The sequence below is a fragment of the Diospyros lotus genome, chromosome 6 (assembly GCF_014633365.1).
Source record: "Diospyros lotus cultivar Yz01 chromosome 6, ASM1463336v1, whole genome shotgun sequence".
NCBI classification, from domain to species: domain Eukaryota; kingdom Viridiplantae; phylum Streptophyta; class Magnoliopsida; order Ericales; family Ebenaceae; genus Diospyros; species Diospyros lotus.
In genome coordinates, this window is record NC_068343.1 from 15,000,869 (window position 1) to 15,018,242 (window position 17,374).

The 17,374-nt window shown below is 36.9% G+C and overlaps 1 pseudogene; it reads right to left on the minus strand.

The window, feature by feature from the left end:
* Nucleotides 1-3,606: 3,606 nt before the first annotated feature.
* On the minus strand, nucleotides 3,607-5,584 carry LOC127804345 (L-type lectin-domain containing receptor kinase IX.1-like; annotated as a pseudogene).
* Nucleotides 5,585-17,374: the final 11,790 nt, after the last annotated feature.

Below are 17,374 nucleotides of genomic sequence, written 5' to 3' on the forward strand. Positions count from 1 at the left end.
TAGTGTAAAAAAAAAATTAATATACAAAGTTGAGAGTTTTGTCTCCTGACTCAAGATCATAATTAACCCAATCACTAATGATAATAGTACTTAAATTTCAACAAGAACCTAGTAAATTTAGTTAGTCTCTCGTAATGAATGATGACAAATATTGATAGAAGCCTAAATTAATTAGTTGGACAACTATCTTATCTAATCTAGCCAAGCAAAAGATAAGTCCAATGTGGGGAAAATTTATGTTCAACTTAGTTCTAAAGAATATTATCAAAGACTAAAGAATATATCCAAGACTAAAGATAAGTCCAAGGTTGAGAAGAGCAATGAAGAAGATTATCAAAGACTAAAGAATATATCAAAGCATTTTATGGGGTAAAAAAAGAACAAGAGTGGGAGAGCAAGCGAAAAGGAGCAAAGGTGGAGTCATTGATGAGGTATGCTCAATGTTAGAAAACTGTCAACTAACCAATGGCATTAGTTCTACAAAGTGGCTAGTTCCTTAAATTCATATTCAGCACCCCAGTTGTTACTGTTCTACCAAGAAAACTGACTGTGCATGGATTTGCATTGCTGCCTTTTTTTTTTTTTTCCTTCCTTTTTTATGTAGACCCAAAGACAAAACAGAAAATTCCCTGAGCCTAGTGGATTGATCTCCTGCTCTACGTCTTCACATTAGTTCTTACACTTGGGTGATAAATGACAAGAATTTAGCAATGAGCAGCCAATTATTTAATAAATAATATTTTATACTATACATTTTAAAATGGAATAAAAAAAGAGGAGCATGCTAGAAATAGGAATGGCTTCACCTGTCACGTTTCTATTTCCAACCAACTTGACATCATTATCTTCATTGTTCTATGTAAGAAAACAATTTATTGCTTGTTCTACTCCACTTAAGATGCAGTTCTATTAACATTATCTAATAAATAACAATCATAATTTTAGAGTAACTCCTGAAATATAAACCCAAAGATTGGCAACAACCTGCCAACTGAAGAGTGGTAAAGCGCTAATCGATTTATTTCATCCCTTGTCTTCAGAACATCTTTACAAACCTCCAACTTATTTGAAATATCATTTTGCAATAGTATCTCAACACTTCCTCTCTTTCCCTAACCTTCAACCTATGCTAACAGCTGTAGAGTCAATTAAACTTCATGCAAACCATAAACCTAAAGTGATTAAGAATTCGCTAAAAGAACTCTACCAAATACCTCTATTTTCAAATTTATGTTCCTCGAGTGCATCAGAATCACGCTCGATCACGACCTACAAGAAAACGATCGCGTGCTTCGTAATTCGCTTATGTTAAGTCAATCATGTTACCACGGAGAAAAAAGAAATTTCAATCAATGACTTCCAGTTACGCGTGTTAAAACTGAAATTAATTCCTGATCAGTAGCTATTCTCCACTTGTTTGTACAATGGGAAAGCAAAATTAATTCCTGATCAGTAGCTATTCTCAACAAATGGAATATGTTGAGATCATACAATTAAATTAATACTTTTTGATGTTCCTGCTTGTAGGGTAAGCAAACCTATTCCTATATAAATCCTAAAACTCAAACTTAAACTCAATTCACTTTAAATTGATATATAAATCCTATCCTTTATCATATCATGTATTGAAAATTTCAAATATTAATTTACTGGAAGCATCATGAACATCACGAGAACATAATCAATCCCATTGAAATCACTATAACTATCATATCTGCTCAAATTGGCACAATTCCAATATCAAACGGAAATCAGATCTCAGAAAACAAAGATTAAAACGGAAGAGCGTTAATCTAGCACAAATACCAAATACATTATACAGGATCTATAACCAAATTTATATGAATTTGGATTTACGAACAGATTCAGGGGCTCTGTTCGTCAATCCAAATCAAAGCAGAAGCTTGAGGCTAACCTTTTTTGAGGGCGAAGGCAAGAGCGATTGAGGGCGAGCGAGACCGAGACGAAGAGGGCGAGAGCGAGCAGCGAGGGCGAGGGAGGCAGCGGTGAGAGCGAGGTCGAGTGAGCGGGCGAGAGCGACACAGTGAGGCCCGAGCGAGAGCGATTGAGGGCGAGCGAGAGCAAGGTCGAGAAAGACAGAGACGAAGAGGGCAAGAGCGAGCAGCGAGGGCGAAGACGAGAGCGAGCACCGAGGGCGAGGGAGGTAGCGGCGAGAGTGAGCAGCGAGGGCGAGGGAGGCAGCGACGAGAGCGAGGTCGAGTGAGCGACCAAGAGAGGGTTCTAGGGTTTGCAGGGGGGGTTTTGGAAGAGAAGGCTAGGGGATGAGAGGCAGATTTGGGCGGGGGCGCGAGAAGAAGGGGGTAATTTTGGCTGTGCCTATTAAATAATATCCCCGGCGATTTTTAAACCGCCGGGTATGGGCCAACATCACTGGCGGTTCCTAAAACCGCCGGGGATGCGTATGGAATACCCGGCGATTTTTTAAAACCGCCGGGGATGTGTATGGAATACTCGGCGCTTGTGACAACCGCCGGGGATTGTGTTAAATCTCCGACGGTTTATTAAACCGCTGGAAATTTTGGTGTATTCCCGACAATTCTTTAAATTGTCGGGAAAACTTCGCCGGCAATACTCATTTTTCCTGTAGTGTATGAATATACAATATATATGTATACATATATACATACACATAATAAACATAGCTAATTTTTGGAAAATAATTTTACCTGTAAACCAAACACTATTTTTTTTAATAATGAGTGCAACCCAACACCTAAAAATAAGATGAAAAATAATTTTTCTTGTGAAATATTTTCATATGCGAATTACTTTTTGACGAGGGTTTCGGATCCAATACAAACAATGGTCCTGCCCTCTATTGGTTCTTTTTGGTTTAGAAGTATTCTTAGTGATCTTGAGCTTGAGCTTGTTTGGACTTATTTCACTTGCAAAAGTAGGGTGGGCCTTGGTCTTCTGCAGGATTGTTCGATATTCAAGTTTGTTATTATATTTTAGAATAATAATGCAATAGTAATGCAAATAATGTGTAATCAACGAGATATCTATCTCTTAAAAAACTGCACCTTTATATAGACTCTGAGCAAGGCTGACAAGGGCCAGGATTGGGATACGTGGAGGGTCAGATAGTGATCTTGGGGTGAATCTTTCCAGCTGGTACGTACTGTGGGCTTGGGCTTGAGCCGATTTTCTTGGACAATGCTTGTTACCTGGGTTTCTCGCGTCCCTAATTTAATTTAGGCTTTGAGCTTGTGTCCCTTTTAGTTAAATTTTCTTTGAGTATTTCTTCTTTTTAAGATTGGAATCATCACATTTTAAGACAAGTATCAACACGGATTAAGCAAATATTATGCAAGCAAAATCTTTATTCAAAATGATACAATGTTTATATTCTAACACTTGGACATAAGGCATTAATTTTCCAAGATAACTCTATATAAACATTATAAATGAAAATCATTTTCCATACAAGATTAGGGATGGTGCTATTCTGATTTCAAAAATTATTTGCACTCCGCTGTAACGTGGTAAAACTGCATTATATATAATGAAGCGTGACCAAGATTTCTGGAGTGGGAATAATATTTTATCAAGAATATTACACCTATAAGTCAAATGTATGTTTGTTCAATTACCCACTTTAATGCTTGTGCAGTTTACGGAAGGCTCGTTCTCGTTGGAACTACCTGTTGATTTATTGGACGGCATGGTAGACAGGAGGAGGCATCTTTGATGGAAGATTGGGCAGCGCAGCCTTAAAATGAAGCACTTGATTAGCTTCACTTATTGATGGCCTCAAACTCCGATCGGGATAAGCACACCACAGCCCAACAATTATCGAACATTCCATCTGCGCATTGAAATTCTCATTCATTCTCTCATCAATAGCCGAAGGTAGTTGCCCACTTCCGTAGAGATCCCAGACCCACTCCACCAACCCAATTTGGGTACCACCGTCCTGACGGTCTAGAGATTTTTTCCCAGTTACGATTTCTAATAGCACCACTCCAAAGCTGTAAACGTCTGACTCTTTGCTTGCCTTTCCAGTTCCTATATATTCCGGTGCCATGTAGCCGTAAGTTCCAACCAATCCGGTGCTTTGGGATCCTCCCTCATGGTCCATGAGCCGGGCTAAGCCAAAGTCTCCAAGCTTGACATTGAAAGTGGAATCCAGCATTATATTGCTTGGTTTTACATCCCTATGAACAACACATTGTTCCCATTCTTCATGTAGATAAAGCAATGCTGAGGTCAAACCAAAAGCTATCTTGTACCTCACAGCCCAAGTGAGAGGGCTTTTCTTGCCAAACAGGTGGGAATCAAGGCTTCCATTAGGCATAAACTCATAGACTAGAAGAAATTTGCTTTCGCTTTCGTCGTGGCACCAGCCCACGAGCTGCACCAAATTTCGGTGTCCCAGCCGGCTAATGATTTTCACTTCCGTTATGTACTCCTTCTTCCCCTGTCTAGAATCCCTTGAGATTTTCTTCACGGCTACCATCTTATCAATATCATTAAGGTACCCTCTGTAAACATCACCAAATCCTCCTTCACCAAGCTTTCTGTCCTCTTTGAAGTTGTTAGTAGCCGAAGCAAGATCACTATAAGAATATCTCCTTGGGCCTGCACCTCTTTCAAGATCGTCATTGATCGATTCCTGCTTAACCTCGTCACTGATCGATTCCTGCTTAACCTGTTCTGCTGATTTGTTTTTAATTCTTGATCTCCTTTTCCACAAAATTATAGCTGTCGCGAGTACCCCTAAAACCAAAACACCCGAAGCAACTGGTAGAGCAACAATTAGTCTGGTCCTTTTCACATTCTCTTCCTCTGGGGTTTCTACATGTAAATTTGAACTGAATTCCCATGATTGTAGTACATGCCGCGATACATACTGGCCCGTAGCAGCTGAAAAACCAACCATTACCCACTCCGGCAGAATCTGCTTCAGATCAATTTGATGAGAAAGAGAGGAGTTTTCTTTAGGAGTTGGAGTTGCCACATAGGACCAATACACTGTCAAATTCTTAGTAGTGGCATTGTATGTAATCCAAACATCAGCTGTATCTCCACTGTGCAAGCCAGCGTTCCAAGGGGTGGTAACAGCCGAAGAAATGGAGTTGTTGTTGATGCCGACATGCTCATATGCAGGATCCCATTCTGGATTTGGATAGGAATCGAACTCAATCAAAACCATATGGTTGGAGGGTGAATCACTAGTTGTGGTGTTGAACAAGCCCAAGAAGCCACCAGCCGAGTTGGGTGGGATCTGGAAACCAACTGGAGCGAGGAAGAAGGCCAAGCCATGCCCATAAATTTCGCGCCCTTGGGTGTCTATGAAGAAGGTGAAATGGGTGGTGAAGTCGGCGAGCTTTCCCGTTTTAGAGTCCCAGAGTGGAATTTTTTCCTCGTAGATTACCCTGCCAACACGACACAGGTAATTGACTTGGTTGATCAATTCGACTGCTCCCACTGCAGGTACTGCAGCTCCTTGGTAGCTTACCTTGGACTCAGGACCAAAGCGAGAGATCTGGAAATTCACTGAACTGGCCAAGGGAAGATAATGAAGAAGAAGAAGAAAGAAGGAGAAGACACGAGCAGGCATGGCATGGATTGGCTGTGGAACGAGAAGATGAGCAAGAGTATGAGAATAACTGGGTCTGGAACTTTACACAACTCTGACGCTGATCAAGTCAAAAACAAGTCTTAACTCTTGATATATGCTTAAGTTTCATCAACCAGGTTTATTTGATGCCTAATGAAGCTTGATTGAAAGGTAAACACATGTATGAAAATATAGATAATGACTACGTTGTTTGAAGAGCATGGCTGTCACAACAATGTCGACGTTAAAAACGAAATCCAACAAGGGTCGGAGGGGACGGAGTGACCCATGGGGAAGGTGAAAGCGGCGAGGTATACAACGAAACCCTTAGCCTCATAGATATTAATTACTATAAATGTATGGGATTATATAGACATAGTCATTGAGAACAAGAAATATATAAGAATTAAATTATACTTACAAATCATGAATTAGCGGTTCGGCCTAGTTTTATTATTTATTTTGCCAGTTTAAGTTGTTTAGTAATTAGGGTTAATATCACGAATGTAACTCATGTTAAACGGTTGCTTGAGTTATGAGTAATATTTATACAATTTAAATAATTAATTTATTGAGTATCGTAGGATTAGTAGCACAAATGTTAAATTTAAATGACTAAAATTAATATAATTTTTAAAAAAATTATTTTATCTAAATATATTCAGAGGGTGATATTGATGATAATTTTTCGTGATAGTTGTACATCTCCATTGATGTCAAAAGAATTGTACACTTACATATTTATACATTTTTATTAGTTATTTAGAGACCCTACAAGTTTGATTCGTACAGAATAGGGGTTCGATTGAGATTCAAATTCATCTAGGGGTTGGATTTGCAAAGATGCAAGTTTTGTTTTGCTTCTCAAATTGTTCGATTTGCTCGGAGTTGGTAGCAACGACGGTAGGAATGATCCCTAACCATAGGGGTTAAAAAGTTGGACTCTACCCTTTTCAATGGCTAGCAGTGGCTTTCTCTTAATTTAGCGCCACTACATTTAGGTTTCCTTTCCAACTTGTGATCATCATTGTGTTCTACCTTTTGGGGCTCCTCCCCATCATTGGTGGTGGCTGGCGATGGCAATCAGATTGCCCACCACCGACTGTGTTTTTAATTTTTTTTTGCTTCCTCCATCGTTATAGAAAAGATTGGGAAAGGGGTATGAGAGTAATTTAAATATTTACAAAAAAAATTAACTGCCTTTATTCATATATATTAAGAAGAAAGTGATACATGATATATATATAAATCTCATGAGATTCTATATTATTTTTGATATGTTACGAATATGTATGTCATTTTATCAAACCTAAAGCTTGAGCAGTAATTTAACCCCTAAAAAATACAAACAAATTCCATTGAGGATGACTTTACCATTTGTCTGGTAGATTTCCAAGACGGAACCAAATGCAAATAAATGATCAGCTTTTTCTTCAATCAGCACACTAAAAGGCAACCCCTACGTGCAGAGGTTCTCTTCGTTGTCATGATGTGCTAACCCTTTCAAAGAGTGATTACTTTATCTCACATGGCAATGAGATTTGCTTCAGAATTTAGAAAGGTTCATTGCCCATGAAATACTTTTTGAGTTCCTGTTTTATCCACCAAGTTATCATATGGAGACCATAAGCCCATTATTAAAAAGGTGAGAAATAGAGTGTGTTAATGACAAAGTCATCTTATTATGCATGTTCGTGTCTTCTTTATCTCAGGTAGATGAGAGGGTCTCTTGAAATCTTTTGTCCTGAAGCTCTTTCTTCAGCCTTTTTGTTTTATCTTCATATTTTTGATTTTGTTCTTTTATGGGTTTTGTTATTAGATCGATGTGTATTAATTAGATGGAACCTTTTGCCCCAAGCCTTTTTTCTTTAAGTTTTTCTTTTTCCTGAGTTTTTTCTAATTCTCCCATTTTATTTATCTTATTAGGCCTTGGTCATTTAAAAATAGGAAAAAATCGATAGCCTTAATTTTTATAAACTTAACCTGCGTGCTTGGGATAGGAGACTACGAGAAAGGAAGCCTTTTATAAATATAAAAGGAAGGATATCCTTCCTTTCCCATAATCTCCTATCCTTCCTTTCTCGTAATCTCCTATGAAAGGAAGATATCATTCCTTCTCGTTATCTCCTTTTATTCTTCCTTTCTCGTAATTTCCTATCCCAAGCATGCAGGTTAATTTTATAAAAATTAAGAATATCGATTTTTTCTTATTTTTAAATAAAAGGTCAAATAAACAGCCAGCACAAACCCACGGCCAACCTATTCTTGTTGTATTAATTAATGGTGAAGTGTATATATGTGCACCAAGGCCTAATACGATAAATAAAACAAAACGGGAGACTTAGAAGAAAATTAAAAAAAAAAAATCCGAAGAGAAATCTTAAATAAAAAAGTGTTAGCTCTTAGTAAACAAAGGCACCTCACACTTAAAAGAGTGGATGAATTGGGTGTTTTAAAAAATGAGTTAAAATATATAAATTTTTGTTTGAAAAGAGGTTTTAGTGCAATAGAATAATGAATATTAAATAATGTTTGTGAAATTTGAAAAATCTAAAGTAAGAATGAAATCGACGTAAGTGACTTATAATAGTTTGGCTCAACAGATATATTTTACTATCTTAATTTTTTACTAAAAATTTTCAAATTCACTAAAACCTCTTACTTGAACTCAAATAGACCATCTAGCAATCAATTAGACAATATATAATCTTCTACTTGCACCAAGTAAATCCTCTAGCAATATCGCTAAACAATATACAAAAGCAATTACAATGAGATGATCTGAGAGATATAGACTCTTAATTACAATATCTCTCAAATGAAGATACAAAGTCTAAAGTAGAATAAAACAAATGATAACTATAGCCTTTTGAGAGAAAAATGAAAGTGTAATCACTAATGAGAAGAATAAATACAATTGCAAGCTTTTATCATTTCATTTTCATTCATTTGCCCCTTTAGTGCATTCTTGGGTTAGTGTTTATAGACTTCTCATGAACATTGAAAAAAACCAAACATTAAAAGCCATTAATGGATAATTAAAAAACCTGCAAAAATTAGCCGTTAAAACATGTCTAAGAAGAAACAGTCAACAATTTATCAAACGATCGATAGTTTTCTTCGAAAAAATTGAAAATATCTTTTTGCTTTGGGCAAACATTCAACTTTTAGAGAAAAACGTTCGACTATTTTGACAACAAATTGACATTATATAGTGATAGTTGATATTTTTTGAACTTACGTATGTGAAAAGAACAAAGAGTAGAAAATTATCTGACTAACAGTTTTTGCATAACACATTCATCTAAGGCTAAAATCGATATTGACTCTTTTCTAAATGGTTGATATTTTGTAAAAATTGTCAATTGTTTTTAATAACAAAATGTTCATTTGACCTTTGGCATTATTTGGATTTTGCATTTTTTATTTCTAAAGATAAAATATATATCATTTGATTTCAAAATAAAATTCTTTTTAAGATTGTAATATTGTCTTTCAAGTTGAAAATTCATAGCATAAAAGATTTTGATTTGACAAAATGATTGAAACAACATCCTTAGACAATAAATGGATTTTTCATTTTCCATTTTCAAGAATTTATACTTTATTTTCATTTTGAAAATGAGGATGACAAGAAACAAAATTTTATCATCAAAAATAAAGATTTTCATTATGAAAGAACTTTCCATAAAAAATATTCAACATGATGATTTTCATCAATAAGTAATCATGAAATTTTTCATCATCAAAATAATATCAAAAGCAAAATAATTTTGTCATATTTCATATTACAATTCATTTGATTTCAAAATAACTTTTCTTTGATGTCATAATGTTGTTTTCCAAGATGAAATATTTGCCACAAAGGATATTATATTGAAAGAACATTTTGGATATATGAACGGCTTTGAACAACAATATCATCAATACCATTTTAAATATTTTACAAATTAATTTCACTAATCATTTTCAAATTCCAAAGTAGTTTTTCCATCATCAAAACATTTTATCAAGAGCAAAACAATGAAAAGGCTTGAGACAAAAAGTTCAATCTAATGAATACACATTGATCCAATAACAAAACCCACAAAATAACAAAGCCAAAAATAAAGATAAAGCAAAAGGGCTACAGGAAGAGCTTTAGGCTAAAAGATCCCCGAAGACCCTCTTACCCGAGAGGTCTGCTTGAGACTTGAGATTTGCCTCCAAGGAAGCAAGCTTCACAACTAACTTCTTGTCCCAACACTGAAGAAAAAATCAAATCTGCAATCGCTATTTCGATCGATTTATCGACAGAATACTAATTTAGGGGTGGAATTTTTGACCGAGTGTGTTGGTCACAAAACAGCTCGTCAATAATTTTTCTCGACGGAATATCATTTTGGCCACAAAATATCGATCGATTTAGCAACGGGTTATATTTTCGTCGCTAAATTAATTAAATTCATTTAATACTAAATTAGTAACCAAATTATCTTGGTAGTATTTTGCGACCAAAATTATCGATGAATTTTCAATCGCTAATTAATTAGTTAATTTTTTTAAAAAATAAATAGTGATAAATTTTACTGACCGAAAATCCGTCGCAAATCTGTCGGAAAATATAGGGCTTAAACCTGGCCCGAGTTTAATTGGGCAATTAAACCGAGCCCGGGTTTAATTCCCAATTAAATTTTAAAAAATTATATTTATTTTTTAAAAAAATTCGTATTAAAATACTGATATTATAAACTATCAAAATTTTATGCATAAACCAAAATAAAATAATACACTTGCATAAATTGAAAAGATACCAAAAAATAATACACTTGTATTAATATTCATCATTAACTATAAGAACATTATTCCAAAAATATACATGGTATTCTAAACAAAAGACAAGTCTGAATGTTCTTGGTATGACTACTGTGGAGGTGTAACAGCAACGTTTGATCCATATCCTACATCTCTTATACGCTGCAACACACGTTGAACGATGGTCTCTATGGCATTATCTATGACGCCCCTTACAGCAGTATGCACCATCTCAGACACCTCATTACGCAATTGAGTCATATCTACATGGGTTGTTGGCGGTGGTGACGGCAACCTTGTAGACCGAGACAGGATAACATGAGCTTCTAAACTCATGCTATATACACGACCATTTTCTTTGCCTCCAACAGCCTGCATCCAAAGACTACTATCATCAATAGTTGGCTGTGTGGGTTGGGCACAATCACTTTCATCATCTTGGACTAGGTCCTTCTCATGTCCTCGAGATAAAGCTACTTGCTGCAATGCCTGAAATTCATTCTGCAAAAGTTGTGAATAACTAATGAATAATTGGTAAGAAAGCCAATTTCATAAATATTAAAATTGCAATAATGATAATAAATTAATATTTTATACAATAATGTAAAATATTACTTAATATAATTATATTTTAAAATAAATATTAATTTGATGCAATACAGTAAAATATTTTATTATCATAATAAATTATTTAATAACTGAATTATTTTATTTTTATAAACGTATATTATTTATTAATATTATTTTCATAAATTTCTTTATTTTGATTTAGCAACTAATTCAATGTTTCAACAAAAAAAAAAATTCAAACGAAAAATTCGATCACAAATTCGGTCCGTAATTACCAACCGACGTATTTCAGTTACAAAGTTGGTTAGAAAACCACCAACCAAGCATTCAGTCACAAATTTTGTGGTCAAAATTGGTAGAAAAATTAGCGAAGACAGTTTCCGTTTATAACACCTCACTTTTCTCTTATAGAGCGTGTCACTATGCTGGGGTCCAAAATATACATATATTATTTTTTCCTTTCTTTCTCGGTACATAACTTAACCTTAAGTATCGGATTCCAAACAAAACCCCCAGCAATCATTAAAAATGAGGAAACGATAATCGAAACCTGATATGGTACATAATCAATTAACTTTATTTATAACATAAGAATCCGTACCATAGTTAACATCATATCCTCAATATTAAAATACATAAATACATAGAGATTCCATAATATTCTAACAAGACAAATCATCAATAAAGCATAAGCTAAAACATATCCGAGTCAGCTTGCTGAATCCATCGGCCACGCCATCACGTGCCGTCTCATCTCAACCTGCACCTTGCCTAAGCTGTAAGTCTAAAATGGAACGTTGAATGTTCTAGGGCATAACCCATTAGAAGATGAAACTTCTAGTGAGGGTCCAAAACATATATACAAATGCATGATGCAATAACATGAATAACATTTGCCCTTAATATAACTTCCCAGACCTACCAACCCAGCATGGAATCCTAGACAAATCCCGAACCTCTGCAAGATAAGCCTAACGTTATTCCATCATTACCCTAGGGGAATTACGGCTACACTCTAGGGGCGGCATCTCATTCCCATGCACAAATATCAATATGACAATAATATCGTGCCATGCAATTATCACGACTTTCTATGCAATATAACAAAATGAATCATATCTTTCGTAAATATTATGCATATATAAGAAATCATATCTTTCATAAATATCATGCATAATAAACAATCATATCATATAGGATAGGAAAAATCACATTTGCCCTAAAGACCAAGATACCTCAAAAAACACGCATTGCCTCGGTATGCGTGCCCGATCTTGATTCTCGTGCCAACTCTCAAAAGTTGCACCAATCACATCATCTCGATCACCTCAATCATAAAATGATATTTTATCATTAAATATATCAATTTTCTATTTATTTCCTTTTTTTTTCTTCATTTTTCCTTCTAAAAATCCCAATAAATACCTCGGGACCATTTTCTCAGATCTATCTTCACAACAATTCATCATATGCTATGTACTTCAAGGGAAAAATACTGGACTTACCTGAATATTACATTTTCACACAAAACGATACTCTTTGGTGCGGAAACTGAGACATCGGGAATCCCAAATCTCAATCTTTTTGCACAAACCTCCATAAAACAATTTTCTGGATTTTTATACATTTTTTCTCGATTTTTCCCATACTTCATGCGCCCACACGCGCCCCAACATGCTAGGGCGAATGGCTGCTCGTGAAGGGCAATGCGTGCCGGCCACTTGCCAGTCATCTTCCCCGGCCAAGGCACACCGAAGATTCTGGCCAACTCCACCATCGCATACTCCTCTTCTAGTCGATCCTCATGGGCCTTTTTGGAGCTTGAAAAGAGCTCCCGAAGACCCTCAACCGGACGGCCAAAGCTTCGACTTGGCCGTCCGCCTCATTTTCCAGCGAAGCCTTGAACGGCCATGAAACTTGCTCCAAAATGCCTCAAAGTTTCCAGAAATGATCCTCTCACTATGGGAAGCAAAAGCCCCATGGTTTTGACTCTCAATTTATTCAAAATCGCGGCCGATTTGAAGCTCAAAGCTCTCTCATTTTCAGCCTTCACTGACACCTATTTATAGGCATTTCCGAACCTTCAAATACCCTTGGCCGCCTTACCCATCACCATAGGAGGCTCGACCTCCCCTGGATTGACCTCGAGTGAGCTTTAGCCAACAACAAAATGGATTTGCAGGCTTTTGTCATTTTGGCCGAATTTTTGGTTGGATTTCTTCAATTTCCGGCCACCTCCGTGGTCTTTGTCGCTCCATCACTTTACAACAAAGCATCCCCGACTAGGCCTCGTGCCATCCCTGTGGCCAAACTCGGCCATGGACGATCGGCCATGTGCTGGTCAGATTTACCCATGCTGCCATTTTTGCGTTTTTGCACTTTGGCCCCTCCAAGTTTTGGCTATTATCACTTTAGCCCATTTCACTTAACCCCTGAACTTTCCAATATTTCCATTGAGTCCCTCAAGTCCTAAAACATTCATTTGACCCTTGATTATTTCGAAAAAATATCGTTTTGGCCTCCTATAGTAATTTTGAAAAACTGCACTTAGCCCCGAATTTTCGTTTTGGCACTAAACCTCTTCGTTTCTTCCTGAAACCACTGAAGGGTTGTTCCCTATGAAAAACTGAAGCCCCCTCAAGTTTCCGTTGACTTTCAGGAAGTCGTCTATAACAATTCAGTATTGCAGCCTAATTGGCACATTTCAACTATACCGAAAATTGTTCTCAATCTTATTTCTTTCGATGCTATAAATCATATCTTGAGGTGCTCGTTAATACCACATCATTTTCTTTTGGCATCTTGGCTCCAAGGCACTCCTGGCAGTCGATTTGATCATCTATACGGTAATAAATTACCGTTATACCCTTCATTTATCCTTAAATTCCATTTGTACCCTTAAGATAATTTACCTTTGAGTCCTTTAGAATTTCTCGGGTATTACACCGTTGTTGAATCGATCAAAACAAAAATCGATCACAAATTTTGTAATCAAAATTGGTCGCATAATTAGCGACGAAAGTTTATGTTGCTGAATCTGCCGGAAAATAATTCAGTCGCAAATTTTGAAAATCGGTCATTAATCAGTCGCTAATTACTGATTGAATAAGTCAGTCACAAAAAATCGATCGTGTTATGGGTAATTTCTGAACCATTTCTTATGGACTGGATTCGACCGAGCAGGTTAGCCTAATCTCCCGAACCCAATGGGTCTAACGCCGAGGACGTCTCAGCAAGGTCGCATATCGCTAAAACTCGAGTTCAAACTGCGAGAGTAAGCAAGCTCCTAGTAATGCCTTTAGCTCGTTGGTCGAACTGATTAGCTCACAAAACAAAAAGGCCGCGTAATAATTGGAGGTGACATCCACCTGCCTGATCTAAAGCAAACCAAATCCCTGTTAATGTGGAATCTATTCTCGATTTTGTAGAGCTGATAAGCACATATTATTCTTGTAATATTATCCTTCTATATTTATAAGTCATTCAAATTGTAAACACCCCACTCTATAAATAGGGGTCAAAAACCATTGTATGGGCATGATCAATTACATATTGTTACTTTGCCGAAATTATCAAAGAACAGTCATGAACTAGGCATTATTCTGGCTAAATCACGTAAAAACTCTCTTGCGTATCGTTTGTTATTTATGTTATTTGTTTCTTCTCTTTGCATTTGTGTTTATTTTATCAGTGCGGGCCAACGAATCACGGTCGACCAATTTTGAACGTCGACAAGTAACAAAACATCATTTTTCTGGTAGTGCAAGATTTTACCCTATCTTCCTAAGAGGTGCAAAGATCATCAACATTGGATTGTAGTTTTTCCAAGGTCAAAGTTGTATCTACTATCTTCTAGGTCAATGAACTTTCATCATCGGGATTCCTCTCCCCAACATAGGCTTCTAAACGTGAGACTCTTTCACGGATAGCTTCATTACCACCAACCCTTAATTTACTCGCAACTTTGTATTGTGACGAAATTTATACTTTGATACCAACTTGTTTAAAGACTAGCATTTAATTAACACTCGGCTAGAAAGTTTGTGATGGCCTTAAGTATGCACACTTAGGTTAGCCTAGCACCCAACAGGATTAAGCACAACACACAAAGGAAGCTTCCATAAAGAGGTATAGGAACATCCCAACCTTTTTATTCAAGCCATGAATATAAAGGAATATGGCTTGGGGCTAATAATTTTCCACCCAAAATGCTCGTCCTAGCCATATATGATACAAACAGTTAATTCATTCAATTGCCATACATCAAACTCAATGGCCCAATGTAGCCCCATGTAGTGGAGAGAAAACCATCTTCAAGAGTCGCAAGACTTGTCCAAGCGCCACCTATCCATAATTGCCTTAGTCATGCGCCTATGAGTTGACGTTGGTGCGTATCATGCGAATGTGATCGGCATTGTACAGGCGTAGGCGAACCGCACACATGGGGTTATATAAACCGTTAGGAACCACTTGTTGACTGTCACTTGACGTTAGCCTTTGACCTTTCAAAGCCACGCGACTTACTGACTCGCTTGCCTCTGTGTCCCACATATAACCCGTCCTGTAACACCTCATTTTTCCGGGCATGTTATAACTTAAGACAATTCTAAGATAATATTTTTTTTTTAAACTAATGTTAAACCATATTATCCCTTGTATCCATCTCAAAATTTTCATACATCTATCTCGAAAGAGAATCATCATAAATATCAAATGCGAAAGCTAAAATCGAACCCTAACTTTAACATTAGCCATAAATAAGGTTATACATCATCATTCCTCAAAACGTTCAAAATTCAAAGTAGCAGAACTTAAATATATGGGTTACATAACATACATTCAACTCATTATTCAATTCATCATGCATTTTGCTAAGTGTCATTTCATGCTTCATTCATCCTCATTTCTGCTATAATCTCTATCTGGAACGTTTGAATATTCCAGGGATAAAGTCTAAATTAGATGATGAATCATCTAAGTAAGGGTACATCATTTAATGCACATGTATGAATGTAATGCACATAACGTCATTATTCTTATATTTGGGTCAACTGCACCCGACTGTTACCCGTCATTTTTACAGTTTCCCTGTCAGATCAAGGTGTATGGGTGCATCCTTAGCAAAGCAACGAGGCCAATCCCAAATCCCAAACCCATGTAACGTATGACCGTGAATCTCATCGTGCTCATATGTATATTTCATCATTAGAAAATGTAAATGCACTCCACGTGATGCATAGCATACCAAGACATGACAACATGATAACAAAACGTTTGCATGAAACTGGGTTTTTGGTTTGAACCACTTACCTTCTCAAACTTATCGAGCTACCTCGATATTCGTGCCTTACCTTGAAATACGTGCATCATCTCGATTTGAGTGTTAACCTCAAAATTCGCACAAGTCACTTCAACTTAAGCCTTAAAGCACCATAATCATCATATTTATTTAAATAAGCATTAAAACCTATTTTTTCATAATTTCTTGCATTTTCTTTATTTTTCTCTCTATTTCTTCCTATTTTTTCTCAATAAATCCAACTAGATATTTCTCAAATATTTTACTATAACAATTCAGAAAATAACATTCTTGATTTTCTGAAATTTTCTAGAGAATTTTTACTCACCTAATTAATTTAGCCTCTTAGGCTTCCTCGATATGTGTGCACTAACCTCGAAATGCGTGCCTGATCAATTTTCTGGCTCTAGGAATACTTCTCAAGCCCCAAATTAATTCTTAGAATTTTTAGAGATTTTTTTAATATTTTTTTCTTTTTTCCTTCTTTTTTTCTCCGTGCAGCTACTCCTGCACACCAGGCCAGCCACCATATGCGGCCCCTCGTCGCCGCCGACGCTTGCCCTTAGCCACTAGCTGGCTGTCGCTACTGCAAGCTCCGTCGCTGACCACCGCAACCTTGCACCATCACGCCTCCAGCCACTACTCACACGCACCCACAGCACCCTCCATGGCCACTGCTTCAGCCATCTCCTACCGTCGACACCCGCCAGTTTCTCCTTACTGCCGTGCGACCATTTCCCTTGGCCACGTCCCACGTTGTTTCTCCTAGGCTTTTCACCAGCCATAGCTGCTCATAGTGCCTCCCACCTCCGCAACCAGCTCTGCTCACTTTCATCGCGGCCAACCATGGCCGTTGGCTGCTACTCGCTGGTCGGCCATCAGCCAACCACTATCAGCCACCCATCTCTATCCCTCGATCCCTCACTCTCGGTCTCTCATTCTCTCGCACGAACTCTCTCGGCCACCCTTCCTCTCAGACTCTCTCAAGCTCATTTTCAGATCTTAGATTTGTGAAAAGAATCTTAAGTGCGCATGCATATATAAATATATATATATATATACACATACAAATTACACATTTACCCCACCAATTCTCCTTAATTGTACTTGGGCATTTCATTAATTAC